This window comes from Poecilia reticulata, linkage group LG13 (assembly GCF_000633615.1).
Source record: "Poecilia reticulata strain Guanapo linkage group LG13, Guppy_female_1.0+MT, whole genome shotgun sequence".
Taxonomy (NCBI): domain Eukaryota; kingdom Metazoa; phylum Chordata; class Actinopteri; order Cyprinodontiformes; family Poeciliidae; genus Poecilia; species Poecilia reticulata.
This window is the reverse complement of record NC_024343.1, coordinates 29748204-29762616: the sequence shown is the minus strand read 5'-3', so window position 1 is coordinate 29762616 and position 14413 is coordinate 29748204. Positions and strand designations below refer to the sequence as shown.

The 14413-nt window shown below is 41.0% G+C and overlaps 1 long non-coding RNA gene across 1 annotated transcript in view; it reads left to right on the top strand.

Annotated features, from left to right (window-relative positions):
* The first annotated feature begins 1687 nt into the window (after positions 1-1687).
* The window catches only part of LOC103475055 (uncharacterized), a 38776-nt gene continuing 26050 nt past the window's right edge, over positions 1688-14413 (top strand). The window contains exon 1 of the long non-coding RNA XR_535277.1: positions 1688-1731. This is a non-coding gene — a long non-coding RNA (uncharacterized LOC103475055). The remainder of the gene's footprint in view (positions 1732-14413) is intronic.

The following is a 14413-nucleotide window of genomic DNA, read 5'->3' as shown; positions in this document are numbered from 1 at the left end:
TATAATTTTTGGGTACTTTACTCACCTCTACTTTCTAGCTAAACGAGCTGGAGTCCAATTAAAGCGGACTAAACGGGGATTTTCAGCTTCCAATTTTTAAGGCCTTTTGATTTTGGATCCTAAATTAGCTGAGAAGATCTGGAGGTTGTTTTAGAGAAAAGTGTTCATGACCCGGATGTGCTGATCAGGGTTCATCCCTTCAGAGTAAATATCAGCTTCCCAGTTTGTTGCTGTCAGCAGCTGCTTTTGCATTCAGAGGATCCCAGAGAGAGAGAGAGCAGGATCTGCAGTGATGTCACAGAGATGATACGGCCCGGCTCGGCCCGGCCCGGCCCGTGCCAGGCCGTTTCCAGGCAGGCAGCGCAGGCCTGGTGGTCCAGCCATGTTTACCCCTCCAGCTCCAAGCGCAGGCTTGTTTAAACAAAGTGGATGCCTTCACTCGGCCCGCGGACGTCATCAGGTCCGCCGAGCGTTGATGTGGCCTTTCTCTGGAGCACCGAGAGAGCAAGAGAGAGATGCTGGCAGCTGAGAAAATCAAACCGCAGCAGCCCGTCGTCCCAGTTGTTGGAACAGATAGATGTGGGCCAAAAACGATGGTGGAGCGGCATCAAAATCCTCCTGGCAGGCCGGACCAGCATTTTGGAACTCGGAGGCGAGTCCGGCTGCCAGGGATTCAGCATTCTTCCTCTCCAGATATCCCCAGCTCCTGCTGTTTTTCCTGTAGATTCATCACCTGTTGCCTGCGAGTAAACTCAATTCTAACTCAGAAAAACGTCGAGCGAAATTCAAGGAAATAAAATAAAAATCATAACATGAATCTGTAAAACTGCTTAAAAATCAGTTAAACTATTTCAGATGGAAGAAATATCTGCTTTAGTTGTCTTCATTGGACTGAATATAATCTTCCGGTTTTTTATTTTTGCATAACTTTGTTTTGATAGAAATAGCACAAAAGCCAGATTGCTTGCTGATGTATTTCGTGGGTGAATTTAAATTATGTTCTTCTTGAAATCTTTCATTTGTCTTTACGGGGGAAGAGGGGTAACCAGAGACCTAAAGATAGACGTAAGCAATAACCGAAAATCAACCGAAATTTATAACAATGACCGACGCCATTAATAATATAAATAAATTAAAAATAAATAAGTGGGCTGTACAGTGGCGCAGTTGGTAGAGTTGTTGCCTTGCAGCAAGAAGGTTCTGGGTTCGATTCCCGGAGTATGGAGCATGGAGTTTGCATGTTCTCCCTGTGCATGTGTGGGTTTTCTCCGGGTACTCCGGTTTCCTCCCACAGTCCAAAAACATGACTGTTAGGTTAATTGGCCTCTCTAAATTGCCCCTAGGTGTGAGTGTGTGTGTGCATGGTTGTTTGTCCTGTGTATCTCTGTGTTGCCCTGCGACAGACTGGCGACCTGTCCAGGGTGACCCCGCCTCTCGCCCAGAACGTTAGCTGGAGATGGGCACCAGCAACCCTCCTGACCCCACTGAGGGACAAGGGTGAAAGGAAATGGATAGATAAAAATAAATAAAAAACTAAGAAAAGTTGTTCTCTCTGTAGAGGTATGTACAACAACGTATTATAGTCGTAGATAGAAAAAAAGCTAAAAAAACAAAAAAAAAAACCTCACAAATGTTGAGATTAATCTCAGATAATTAAGGAAATAAAAACAAGGATTTATCTGAGCTATCATTTCCAAAAACTGTCTACATTTTGGGTTCAGCAAGGACGTTGTAAGTTAAGTTATTTAATACTTTTGAACTCTTTCAGTTGTGTGTAATTGTTCAATAACTCTCAACTAAAAGTACACATTATCTTCAAACACTGTAATTATAAAGTATATTAAAGTGATAATGAAAATAATTGTGAAACACCAGTCCAGGGGAATGATATGTTATTGTTCGTTTGTCGTTATCAAGATGAATTGCTCCATATAACTATACAGAAGTAAAACCAACTGACCAAACATGCTGGAGCTCCTTGGGTTGCTAGGTGATGGGCTGGACTTGGATGAGGTTGGTAGGTAACATTGTAGTGCCTGTTTAATGTGATTTTACTATCAGGAAATTTTTGATGTAGCTCATTTTCCTGACACCAAAAAGTATTAATTTGTTGCCAAAAAATGACTGTGTCTATTTTTTAAGCACTTGGAATGTTTTTAAAAGCAGTAGAGATCCAAACAGAAGTACAAAACGTCCAAAATATGAATTTAGCTTAATAGGTCCAGTTTAGATTCTTGGAAGGGGAAAATTGGGACAAAAATCGGCATAAAGTCTTGCTGGGAGACCTATCCATTACGAAAACAAAGACAATTCCATTATTCCAATTTAATCTTGTTCAATCTAATTAAATAAACTCACGTAAAGTTCAATTTAACCATCTAAGTTTAAATAAGAATATTTCATAGAACCCAGCAAAGCTTGATGTTTTACATTTGATGTTTAACCAGTTGCCTGCTTAGGAAACTTAATAAATTACCTTTGCTTCCTTCCTTCTTGGACTATGATCTCATGTACTATTTGAACCATTTAGCAAGGAATTTAATCCTTGGAAAATCTCCTGGTTGGCCGGTACCGTCACCGATACAGACCTCATCCATATCAGTCAAGAGCGACTGATTGACTCGTTAGTTGCTGCCATTAATGCCACTTAGATGTTTGTTAATCAAAGCTCAGCTTCCCTTAATGGTGAGCAACGGAGTGTAGCAAGTGGTGCTATCAGAGTGCTTTGATCAAACGTCTGCCTGTTCTCTATCACCCGTTTGGCCCCAGGTGACCTCGTGTGGCCTGGTGGCGCTGGCCTGGTCAGGTCCTACGGGACTGGGTTTTAAAAAGCACAGATATCTCAGATGTTCTTCCTTCCTCCTGCCTCTCCAGCACATGAAAGCCAACAGAGGGCACACTGGTCTGATCCCAGCCACCAACATGAATTTTTGATCAATGGCTGGTGCCTCTGAAGGGCCTTTTCCAACACGGCTGCTCTCACCAGCCTCCCCCCCACGTACTCCTCCCCTTTCCTCTCAGTCTAAAGCTCAAGCAACTCCAAATGTCAGTGATGTTAGTTTAGCCATTGTACATGGCTGACCGCATCTGAATGGGTGACTTGTCCCCAGGCCAGCCCCCTACAATGGCCTCCTTTCTCAGACAGACTTGTTCTCAGCATTTTTGCCCCCTTCATGAGGAGAGGTTTCTCCCTCTGCTCTCAAAGATTTTTGGCTCTGAGGAGGATGCTGGAGCCAAAGTAGAGGCGAAGGAGCTCTGGATCAAGAGAAAGAGCCTAGAGAGAAAGAAGGTGTAGCTGAGGTAGGAAAGAGGTGCTAAAGACGACCCATTATGCTTCCCTGAGCAGGTTAGGATGGGTCTATGGACTAAACAAAACACATTCATTAATTTTTTCTCTGCACGAAATCATTCTTAGAAAATGAGATTTTAGTCTGATCAGTTCTGCCTATTTTGCGTTTATGAAGATGGCTGCAAACAGAAGCGCAATTATACAACCGTACATTTTTGAAAAGCAGAAGTGGAGCCTCCTGCTCAACCAACAAGAAGACAGCAAGTGGACAACATTTGTCTTTTTCAACAGGCGCTGTACAACAGTAAAACCATCTAACCAAACATGCTGACACTCGGCTTGGGTTGCTAGGTGATGGACTGGGCTTTGCTGGGGTTGCTAGGTGACCTCCTTATTTGTGACGTCACATTCAGGAGGTTTTTTGAAACGCCTCATTTTCCAGACACCATAAAACATTAATTGCCAAAGAAACTTTTTCCATTTATTTTTTAAGCACCAGGGCTGTTTTTAGAAGTAGAGGAAAACCCAAATGGACGTACGAAAACGTCCCAAATGTGAATTTTGCATAATCCATTTAATTCAAGGAAGAATTCTCATTTCCTGCAGTTTAAGAATAACAAGTGTGAAAAAGTGTGAGAAGTAAACGTTAGGTGAAAAAGAAAGTATGTCCTCTTTAAATACAAAGTGGTTGCATATCATGATCTGGTCTTTACCAGGTTGTAAAATTTAAACAATTTATTTAAGGCTTGAGTGTACAAAAACACAAAACAGACTCTGCACTGTCATTGTTTATTAAACAAAGATGAAGCCAAAGGGAAAAAGCTGTGTGTGCTAACTACATGACATGACTTAGCAGCTCTTAGAACCACCTTCAGTAGCAATAACTTGAAATAGTAATTTTAGGATGACTTTATCACTCCCTGACATCTGTGTGGAAAACGTTTGGTCTTCCACACATGACCTACTTTGAGCTTCAGAGTTTAAATCTAAAATACTTTCAGATGAATTTATGGCTCTGTATTGTCAAGTTTCACTCTAGTTGGTTCCTGTTTTGTCAGGACCAGCCATGTTGGGTGAGTCTCCATTGGTATTGTGTTCCTCACTATGTGGGTGTGAATATGGGCTCTGATGATGTCATTTTGGGCCACCGGTTTCTTAGAAATCTCTTGGCATATTTGTTGGTGGTGGGTTGCCCAGTCCAGCTGATGCTGTATGCGGTCTTCATGCCACAATTGACATGATGCCGGCTCCGCCCACTTGCAGAAGTAGAGCAAACCAAGACAAACTGTTATTATGGCAGAGGTAACGGAACTCAATGCGTTACCCGAGACATTTTGTTTTAGTCATTTTTGCCTCGTAAACCAACACTGAGGCAAAGACGGTAGGCAAGAAAATTCTCTAACGAGTTCTACATCAGGTCTGTAAGGTTATTAGCCGGAAACAAAGGAGAAATAAACGATAAAGCCCAAGAGGGAAACCGATAAGGGACACAAAGTCTGGTTCGATGTGAGTGAACGCTGTCACACGCATTTTGCACATACAAAATGGGTGAGTAATGACTTAAATAGTATCAGCTTGTGAAAATCTGCCTTCAGGAAAATGCTTAAACATAAAAAGTAGCATAAAACGGTGCTTAAATGTAAATACAGCAGTTACTGCAGTCTGTTTTCATGTTGCCATAGAGCTACCGTTGGAATCATAAAATCCATCATAACTTCACTTATTGATCTGGAAATGATTAAATGTTTAGCATTGTTATTTTAATCACACTGAGCTGTGATATTTAACACTTAGCCATCAGTCTTGAGCTATGGGCTAACGTGATCCGGGCTAACGTGATCCGTTAGCCGATAGCATGGAGCTCTTAAGCTGTTAGCCAGATTACTTCCAGATAATATAGTACATTGTTTAGGTTAAAGCAGCATTCATGACAAAGGGGATACCTAAGTATAGTTTTCTTTACTCACCGCTACAGAGCTTCATTTTGTCGTTATGACAAAAATAGGATGTTTACTACCAGTTACCTTCCTGCTGGCTAACGTGTGGTAGTTCCCATCGATTAGTTCCATTCAGCTGGACATGAGGTGGGCTGCGGTCCATGATCCATTTCTTGTGTCATTCCAGACTCCTTTTTGGTTTTGGAAATGTAATGAATTGTATTCCACCCTCTACATGTTCTGGAAAACGGCTGTCTGGATTGCATATTCCCCACTGACAACTTGGACTGAGATTATCTATTATTTCCCTAAAAATCTCTCTGACCGCAACGTGTTTGCCGTGATAAATACTGTCAATATTGTCTGAGATGAGGGTCATGTACTTGCGACGCTGATTGGTCAGTTGCTGACTAATGCCCAGGAATGACTGGGGGAGGATTGCTCTACGTCAGCATGGGGGCTAAAACGTTCAGACCTCAAGGTTTGACCATGGAATAAATTGTTTAGCAACTTGCCATCTTAACTACTACGGTCTTCTTTCAGATTGAAAATGGTTGTTGAGATGTTGTTCTTCTTGGAGTTTTGCCAGTACCGTCTTCGCTCAGTGACGTAAATCGATGGGTCAGTCAACAAATGCAATCTACTGGCAATCAAATTGTTTGTGTACAACAGCCTATTGTACCACCAGTGAGGTTGTTCTAACACATGGGAAAGATCAAATGGAGACAAATCTGGCTGGAGCTAACTGGGGAAAAATTGTTAAAAGGGCCTAAAGAGCCTGCAAAACAAGCCCGCATCATCAATCCTCCACCACCACTCTTGATAGTTGATATGACCACATGCACTGTGCACCATGCTCCACTTTGGTCTACCTAAAGGACATTACTCCTGAATGTAATGGAGTACATTCTGGTGTACTCCATTGTCAGGTTGACTTTAACCTTCTCTCACTTTGTTGTGAATTAATTTTTGCCAACTCTTCTTGTCTCAGTGCATGAATGACCCAGTTTTGGTCAATCAGTTTACAGTAGAGATGGTGGTCCACTTAATGACTTCAAGGTGCCCAAGTCCCCTGGTCGCAATACAGACTTAAACTTTGTAATAGAAGTTACTTGTTACCAGTTAGCATTATAAACTGCATTTGACTGGAGTGCATTACTAAAACAAACAGGAATTCCTATAAAAGAGCTTGCATCTGTCAATGTAATTGGGTTGTATTGGACTGAAACTTTTATAAACATGAAATCTGGGTCTGGTTGTCTTGAAAAGTGCCTTCTGATGACATTTGTTGTAACTTGGCACTATATAAATAAACTAAGTTCAATTTGCTCTGGTTTTCTCCAAACATTGTGCTGCGCATCATGACCGTCTCATCTGTCTAAAGGACATTGTTGCTGAAGTCCTGTGGTTCATTCAGACACAACGTTGCAAACCTAAGCCATTCTGTGGTATTTTCTGTAGAGACAACGATTTCTCCTGGCAACCTTTTCAATAAAGCAAAACTTGTTCAGTTTTTTTCTAGCTTGACTATCGTGACCTTTAATATGATCTGATCTTAGATTGAATTTACAAGGACATTTGCTCCTGGTTAGATTGGCAGTTATCTTAAATGTTTTGTGAATATTCCTTCTCAGGCAAATCGGGACAAAAATTGGCATAAGTATCTCGCCCTGTGAACTGCGTATTAGAGATCTGCTGTCGGTTGAGTTGGTTCAGGCAGCTGGGCGTCTCCTTTTGGAGGTTTTCTGGGCATGTCCCACTGGGAGGAGAACCCAGGGAAGACCCAGCACTCAGTGGAGGGTCTATGTGTCTAGTCTGGCCTGGGAATACCCGCAGGTTGCTGCTGGACGCGGGTTGTTTGCTTTTTCTCTCTTTAACTCCTTATGGTAACCACTGCTGTATATCAATTAGTTTCTTTGCTACATCCCATAATAAGGATGGAGTTTGCATATTCTGCTGAATGTACCAATGAGCAGTGATTTATCTTCCTGGGACTTTTGCTTCCTTTACTCCCATGACCCGGAAATCCCTCTCCATCATTCTGCAGGAGCTAAAGAGGGATAAGGCCTCTGGAAAGAGCTGCGTTCTTCCAAGCGTCGCTCTGGATGGTTTTCATTATCACAGTGTGCCTCTGTGCTTCCTTTACTCATCCATTTCTCCTGCATTTCAAGGCTTCAGAGAAAACTGTTGAAGGGCTGTAACTTCTCTCTGTCAGCTGCTTCAAAGCCACATTTTGGGACTTGGATGCTGTTTGAAAGGTTATATTTTAGTTTCTGTTGTCACTACCAGCCTAAAGACAACATTCAAAGATTTGTTTAGGGTCTCTGGTTAAAATGTGCTGCTCGGTTAAGATTTGCAGATGATAAAAGCAGTTTAACCTATCAGTCTTTATTGATGGATCACTTCTTATGGAGTCAGGTGAAACTCAAAGTAGTTTACAGACGTTAAAAACAGAAGGAAAAACTTTTAATTATTTCAAATCCAGCAAAGTAAGTCACAATGTTACCTGACACACTAATATCTGGCGTTTGCAAAACAGCCAATTCATGAGCGCCATTTATTGACCTTGGTGCTGATTGGCTGAACCTTCAGGAAGACTGTAGATGTTAGCTTCTGCTGTGCTAGGACGGTTTCCATTGTGGGTATTATTGCATATTAAGGTATATTTGGTTCTTGAACTGTTAAAATAGGCAACCATGAGTTTAAAGTATTATTAAAGTAGGTCCAGTAAATATATATATTTTATAACGTTTTTTAACTGAAGCCCATTTTTATGTCATTGTCTGTCAAAGCAGGTAGAAAGTAAAAGTTGGCGAGTGGTCGGTACAAAATGTTCTGCAGCATTACGCTCCATTCTGCATATGCCATCAGAATGATTTGACTTTGTATTCAGAATAATAATCAATAATGTTTCATTGGGATTCATGACTCACTCTAAAAATTTTGAACTTGAATATAGAAATCTTCTGCCAAATCATACACTCTGAATTGAAAACAGAGCATAATTTATACCTTCTACAACACTTGTAAAGTCAGCGATGCATGAAGATTTTCTCCTGCATCCAAAATTATTCTGAACATAATAATCTTTAAAAACATTCACATGCCAAGATTGGGTAAATATATATTACAGTGACACACGATTGAAAACGTTACATTTCCAATTATGGAAGAGGCAGAAAGTTTTGTGGTCGATCCAATCTGCCTCCCAGTACAGAACAATCAGAGTGTTTGCACAAGCTGCTAGAAATATTTCACCTTAAATTCTCAGTTAACTTTTAAAACACTTTGGAGTTTTCCTTCTTAAAACTGAACTGTGGTTAGAAACCAGCAGAGTTAGATTAAACTTGTTAGACATATTATTAGGAAATAAGCAGAATAAGTTACTTAAAATATTTATTATTGCTTTCCATTTTACAGGTTCATAAAATGTATTTTTACGTCTTCGTGAAAATAAGAAATCTGTCCATCTGCACCAACTGTCTCTTCTGATGGGCCACATGTCATGACTGTAGTTATTTTTTAGACACCATTTCCTAATCTTCCATTCCCAATACATCTGCCTCAATTGACTGGCATGCTCTCTAGCATTTCCCATTTTGATATGTGGCTGAGAGAAATGGTTCTATTTCTCCAATTAAATTTGCACCCCAGGGAAACAGGAATTTATGGATTACCAATTTAAAGTCCTTGATAGTTTACTTGTTGCTTATGGTATAGCAAATTTACTCTTTTTTTTCCTCAAAATTACTCCTTTTCACTCAAAACCTTTGTTTATGTAACTTGTGACTTTTTAAAAAAAAATCTGTAAATGAATGAAATGAACAAATATCCATCCATCCATCCATTTTCTAACACGTTTGTCCCTCAGTGGGGTTGGGAGGGTTGCTGGTGCATCTCCAGCTACGTACCGGGCGAGAGGCGGGGTCACCCTAGTCTGGTCGCCAGTCTGTCGCAGGGCAACACAGAGACACACAGGACACACAACCATGCACACACACTCACACCTAGGGGCAATTTGGAGAGGCCAATTAACCTGACAGTCATGTTTTTGGACTGTGGGAGGAAACCGGAGTACCTGGAGAAAACCCACCATGCACAGGGAGAACATGCAAACTCCATGCAGAAAGACCGGGGCCGGGAATCAAACCCAGAACCTTCTTGCTGCAAGGCAACAGCTCTATCAACTGCGCCACTGTGCAGCCGAAATGAACAAATAAATACAGATAAAAGATAATATTCTGCATTTTAAAAAAAGTTGATCATGTTGCTGAAAGTGCTGATTCTGGATGACAAGTCAACAACAAAACTTATCTTTTCAAGCAGCCATTGTACAGGGCATAAAACTGATCAAATGTGCTGGAACTCTGCTGGGGTTGCCTCTAACAAAAATTCTTAAAAGATTAACTTAGTTTTTTGAGGTCTTGAGTTGTTTTTAGAAGCAGGAGAAACCCAAATGGAAGTATAAAAACGTGGAAAATGTGAGTTATGCATAATGGGTCCACCTTTAACTTTGGGAAAAGTACCAAAAACAAAAAACTTGAAATGCTATTTAAAATGCAGTTCTATTTTTATCTTAAATAAAATTTGGTGTTTGTGGGTGAGCCTGGGGTGCTGCCATCTGCTGAGCGGTCTGGGTTTTAGCTGCAGCGGCGGGGTCAGATGCGTCAACATCTGGAGGACACATGGTTAGTGAAGACAGATGCATGAGGGGTGAGAGGTCATCCTGGCTCTTTAATCCAGAGTGAAGATGAAAAGTGAAGAACAACAGACATGAACAAACGTCTGGAGTGGCTCCAGGGGAGAAGAGCGTCTGATCTGCTGCTATCGGGTCAGGATGCCATCATGTTAGCAGAAAAATAGGAGAAAAATCGCCCAGGTAGCTCAACAAATGGTTTATTCTTATTTTCTATGAATTACAATAATATATTAAATGTACTTGGTAAGCTAGCATGCTTGCGTCTGGCCTTTTTTCCCCTTTCCTCCTCACTCTGCTCAGACATGTTTCCCTCTCCCTCCCTAAAATTCCCTTCTTTCAGGGAGAGGTCACGGGGTCAGGAACTTCGACCTACCCTGGGGGCAACTGCAGGACCCCCACCCTCCCATCCCTCCTTAAGATAGGGGAAGTGGCTGCCCATTTCTTTATTTTGTACACACCTGAGTCCGTTGTTCCTCCTTGGATCGCCTGACAGAGTGCAGAAAGAGCTGCTGGATCCGGTTTCCGACTCTGTTTTGGATCGTTAGGACGGATCAGTTAGCTTTAGCGTGTGGATTCGTTGTGCAGGTGGAGGGAAAACACTGGGAAAATGTAGAAATGTCCCTCAAAAATCAGATTTTGCATTAAAAATCAAACCAATATAAAGATTATAGTTTCGTCACTTTATTTTTGGGGAATTAAATCAGGAAAAATGAAGGTGGGTGAGCCAGTTGCTTCCAAATAATTCCAAGTTTTTTCTTGCCAATTTCATTTTAAATGAAGTACTTTTTTAAATGAACTATGTAAAGTAACAAGTCTTAATAGTTGTTGGTTTTAATTTGACATAATTACATTTTAAGTTGGCAAAAAATGTTATTTTACTGGGTTTTTATGTAAAATGTTTTTATGTAAAATATCAACGAGGCTCTTTTTGTAGTCCATGTCATGTCTGAAGTAAAATATCCCCTCAGCATGACAGTGTGGTGCTGCCACCACCATGTTTGGCAGTGGGAAAGGTGTGTTCAAAGGTTTGTGTAGCTCAAAAGTTAAAAGGGGCACCACAAAGTGCCATTTTGTAGCACAATCAAGTAACATTTTTACCTCCAGTTGTTGTCAAACACGACTTGAAAAAATTTACTTTGCAATTTGATGCCTTGAAATTGGGTCTCTGTCTCTTTAAGAAGCTCATGCTCTTTGTGACATTTCAGACATTTCAGCATATCATCACTTTGCTCCCTATTGTGCCGTTTACAACCGTTCTCTGAAAAGTAGTTCATATGAAGATCTCTCCAGACTCGCAGTTCTGACAGGTGTTTGCTAATTGCTGCTGCCGCTAGTCTGGAGGAGCTGTAGCTTTGCTCACATCTGATCTTTCACATTTTATTTAGTTTTACAACCTGTCTCTGTTTTAAACTTCTCCATCTCCATCTCTGCACATTTAAATCTGCTTTCCGGTGTTTTCTCTGATCTTCATGATGCTGTTTGTTCATTAATTTCCTCTAAAAATCTTCTGAAACCTTCACTAACAGCTGGATATACACTGAGAAGACCTGTGAAAACAAAAAGTTAAATTTTTTTTAGGGCTATCGGAGAAAAACTTCATGGCAAACATGGAGAACTAGCACTCCAGATGAGCTGGATCACACATCCTCAATGTGAAACACAGTGGTGGCAGCATCAGGATGTGGGGATAGTCTTCAGGAGTAACTGGGAAGCTGGACAGAGAAAATGAGAAGATGAGTGGAGTTAAAAACACTGAAAACCTGTAAAAGCTTTGAGACTAGGTTGGTGATTAATACACATTCATATTTTAATATGACCTAGTCAAAGTCCAGCTCTACATCCAATTAAGAATCTGAAGCGAGACTTGATAATTTATATTTACTGATTCTGTGTATCCAATGTTACTAATGGTATAAAACAAATTGAGGCGTTTTAAACATTTGTTGCAGTGGAACTTTTTGTTGGGTCAAACTGAAAGTTTCTGTTTGGTTCGGTTTCTCCTGGTTTTCCTCTCTGTCTGGCCGTCGGTGTGTTTGTTCCACCGCTGGCTCGGCGTCAGAACCGTGTCGCCATGCGCTGCCTGCAGGGGCCAAGAAGAGCTTGTTCTCTTTGTTGAAGAGCTGAGGAGCTGTCTGTCTGTCTGTCTGTCTGTCTTTTGAGCTCGGATTTCAAAGGGCGGGTGCGATAAGACTCATCGCTGAGGATCCCTTTTGCTTTTTATTGCATGTTTTTCTGTTTATTCCCAGAGCAGGAGCTTTGAAACGGTTCGATGAACTAATAAGAAAACAAAAATGTCCCTGTAAACGTCTGACTTTAGGTGGTTTAGCAGGACTTTAAGCTGGATATGAGATTCCAGCCCTCAGTCGGTGGCATTCCTTTCTTCCTAAAATTCAATTATCTTTTCCCATTTCGCTGTTTTTGTTTTCCCTTATACGCTCATTTCCTGTTTTTGAGCCACACCAGACAATCAGCAAACCCCCCGATAAGTATGAGAGTATATGTGCTATTTACAGCCCCAGGGGGATACCTGTCCTCCCTCAGTTCTCCATTGTGATTACCGCAGTGACACCAGAATACCACAGAGCCGAGGTCCCGACCTCCTCCTGCCGCACCATGAAAGCCCTGACCTTTAACCTCTGCACCTGGAGATGAAGGTCACAAAACCTACAGCCGTCGATTAGAAAGTGGAGGAGGAGATGGTGGAAAAGCTGGCAGAGGTGGCTTTTAGTTATTGGCTCTTGCCCAGGGCAGCACCTCAACGGGGGAAACCAGCAGAACTATGCATCTCTACTTTTAAGCAGACCTCAGCTAAATCATTCAAAAGCTATGGCTGTCGATTAGGAAGTGAAGGAGGAGATGTTGAAATGGTAAAGAAGCAGGCAGAAGTGGTTTTTAGATATGTGGGAGATGGCTCTAGCCCAGGGCGGCACTGCCTAGTGGCTGAAGGGGTGGCTGAAACAATGCACCTTTTTTTTTTTTTTTACCAAAGTTCTAAGTTGATCAAACAGACTTTACACCTTAATTTGATGTTTGTAAAACTTTCATTGTATGTGTAAAAGGAGTTTTCATCGGTTCGTTAGCCTAGCAACCCCCGCTGGATTTAAGGCTCAGTAAATTGACCCAGCTTTTTCTACAGTGAGTTTTGGTTTAAAACAGAGATGGCATCTAACAAAAGCAGCTAAACTGGAGTGATTTGCATTTGAGCAAGATTGGAATCAAAATGTATGAAATTACGTTTCACGTTGACACATTTAGAATTAAAAAAATATAAAATGAATTGATTTTTCCAAGACGTTTATTCTTACATTTTTCCAAAAAAGTTACTAATAACTGTCCATCCGCTCATCTATATGTTCCCTAGTGGGTTTGTTTTGGTTGTGGGTAGGGTGGACAGGTCATGCTAGACTGCCACTGCAAAAAAAGATAAAAGTAATAACATAGAACTAATATAAATAGTAAGAGCCTGGAGACACATTTCTTTTCCATTCTTCATTTTCTTCATGTCATCCTGGAAAATCACTTATAAAACATCCCTCCCAACCCTGCTACACAGCTAAAAACAGTCAGTGTTTTGCTTGAAATAAAGAAAATTCATGAACCGTGAATAACATCATCCGAGGACGTCTTGTTAGCACAGCAGCGGATTAATTTACAGCGCCGGTTCCTCAAGCCGATCACATGTCAGGCTGTTGTTACAGAAATAAAAACCTCAGCACTCTCAGGCGTTGGGGAAGCAGACTCGCCGTAATCGAGCTTCCAGCTTCTTAAGCTGCTTTAGTCCATAATTACACAGCTTTAATGTTTTTACTCAAATTTAGCCGCGTAATGGTCCAGCTGGTGCCTGAGTGTAACCGAGGAAGGTGATCTGTGTGTGCAGAGGGACGGCTGCCTTTATTAGCTTGACTGACGAGAACATCACAGAATCACTCAGCGGGGACCTGATAGTCAAATTCCACTTTTTCATGTTTTTATCCTTCCATTTGGGTTTCTAAAAACAACCCAAATATTTAAAAAAAAAAGGTATCTTTTTAAGTACTTATTTTAAAAAATAATATTTGGTGTATTTCCAGATACCAAATGTTTTTTGATATCTGGAAAGTAAGCCGTTTCAAAAACCTCCCAAATGTTGAGTCAGATTTAACGGGAACTGTGCCGTAACCTAGCAACCCCAGCAGAGCCGAGCTTCGTTACCTAGCAACCAAAGCTGAGTTCCAGAACTTTTGGTCACCTTGTTTTTCACTGCTGTAAGCGCTGTACAATGGCTGCTGGAAAAGACAAGTGTTCTTTTTTTGTTGACGTACCATCCAGAAACCACTTCTTGCATTCTTGTTGGTTGTGCAGGAGGCTCCACGTCTGCTTTTCAAAGATGTATGGTTGTATAATTGTGCATCTGTTGTTTGAGAGATTTGAATGAATAGTTATGTTACTCTAACTTCTCATTAAATTCACTGTTTTAATGTGAATTAAAACTCATGTGTTTAAACTGTT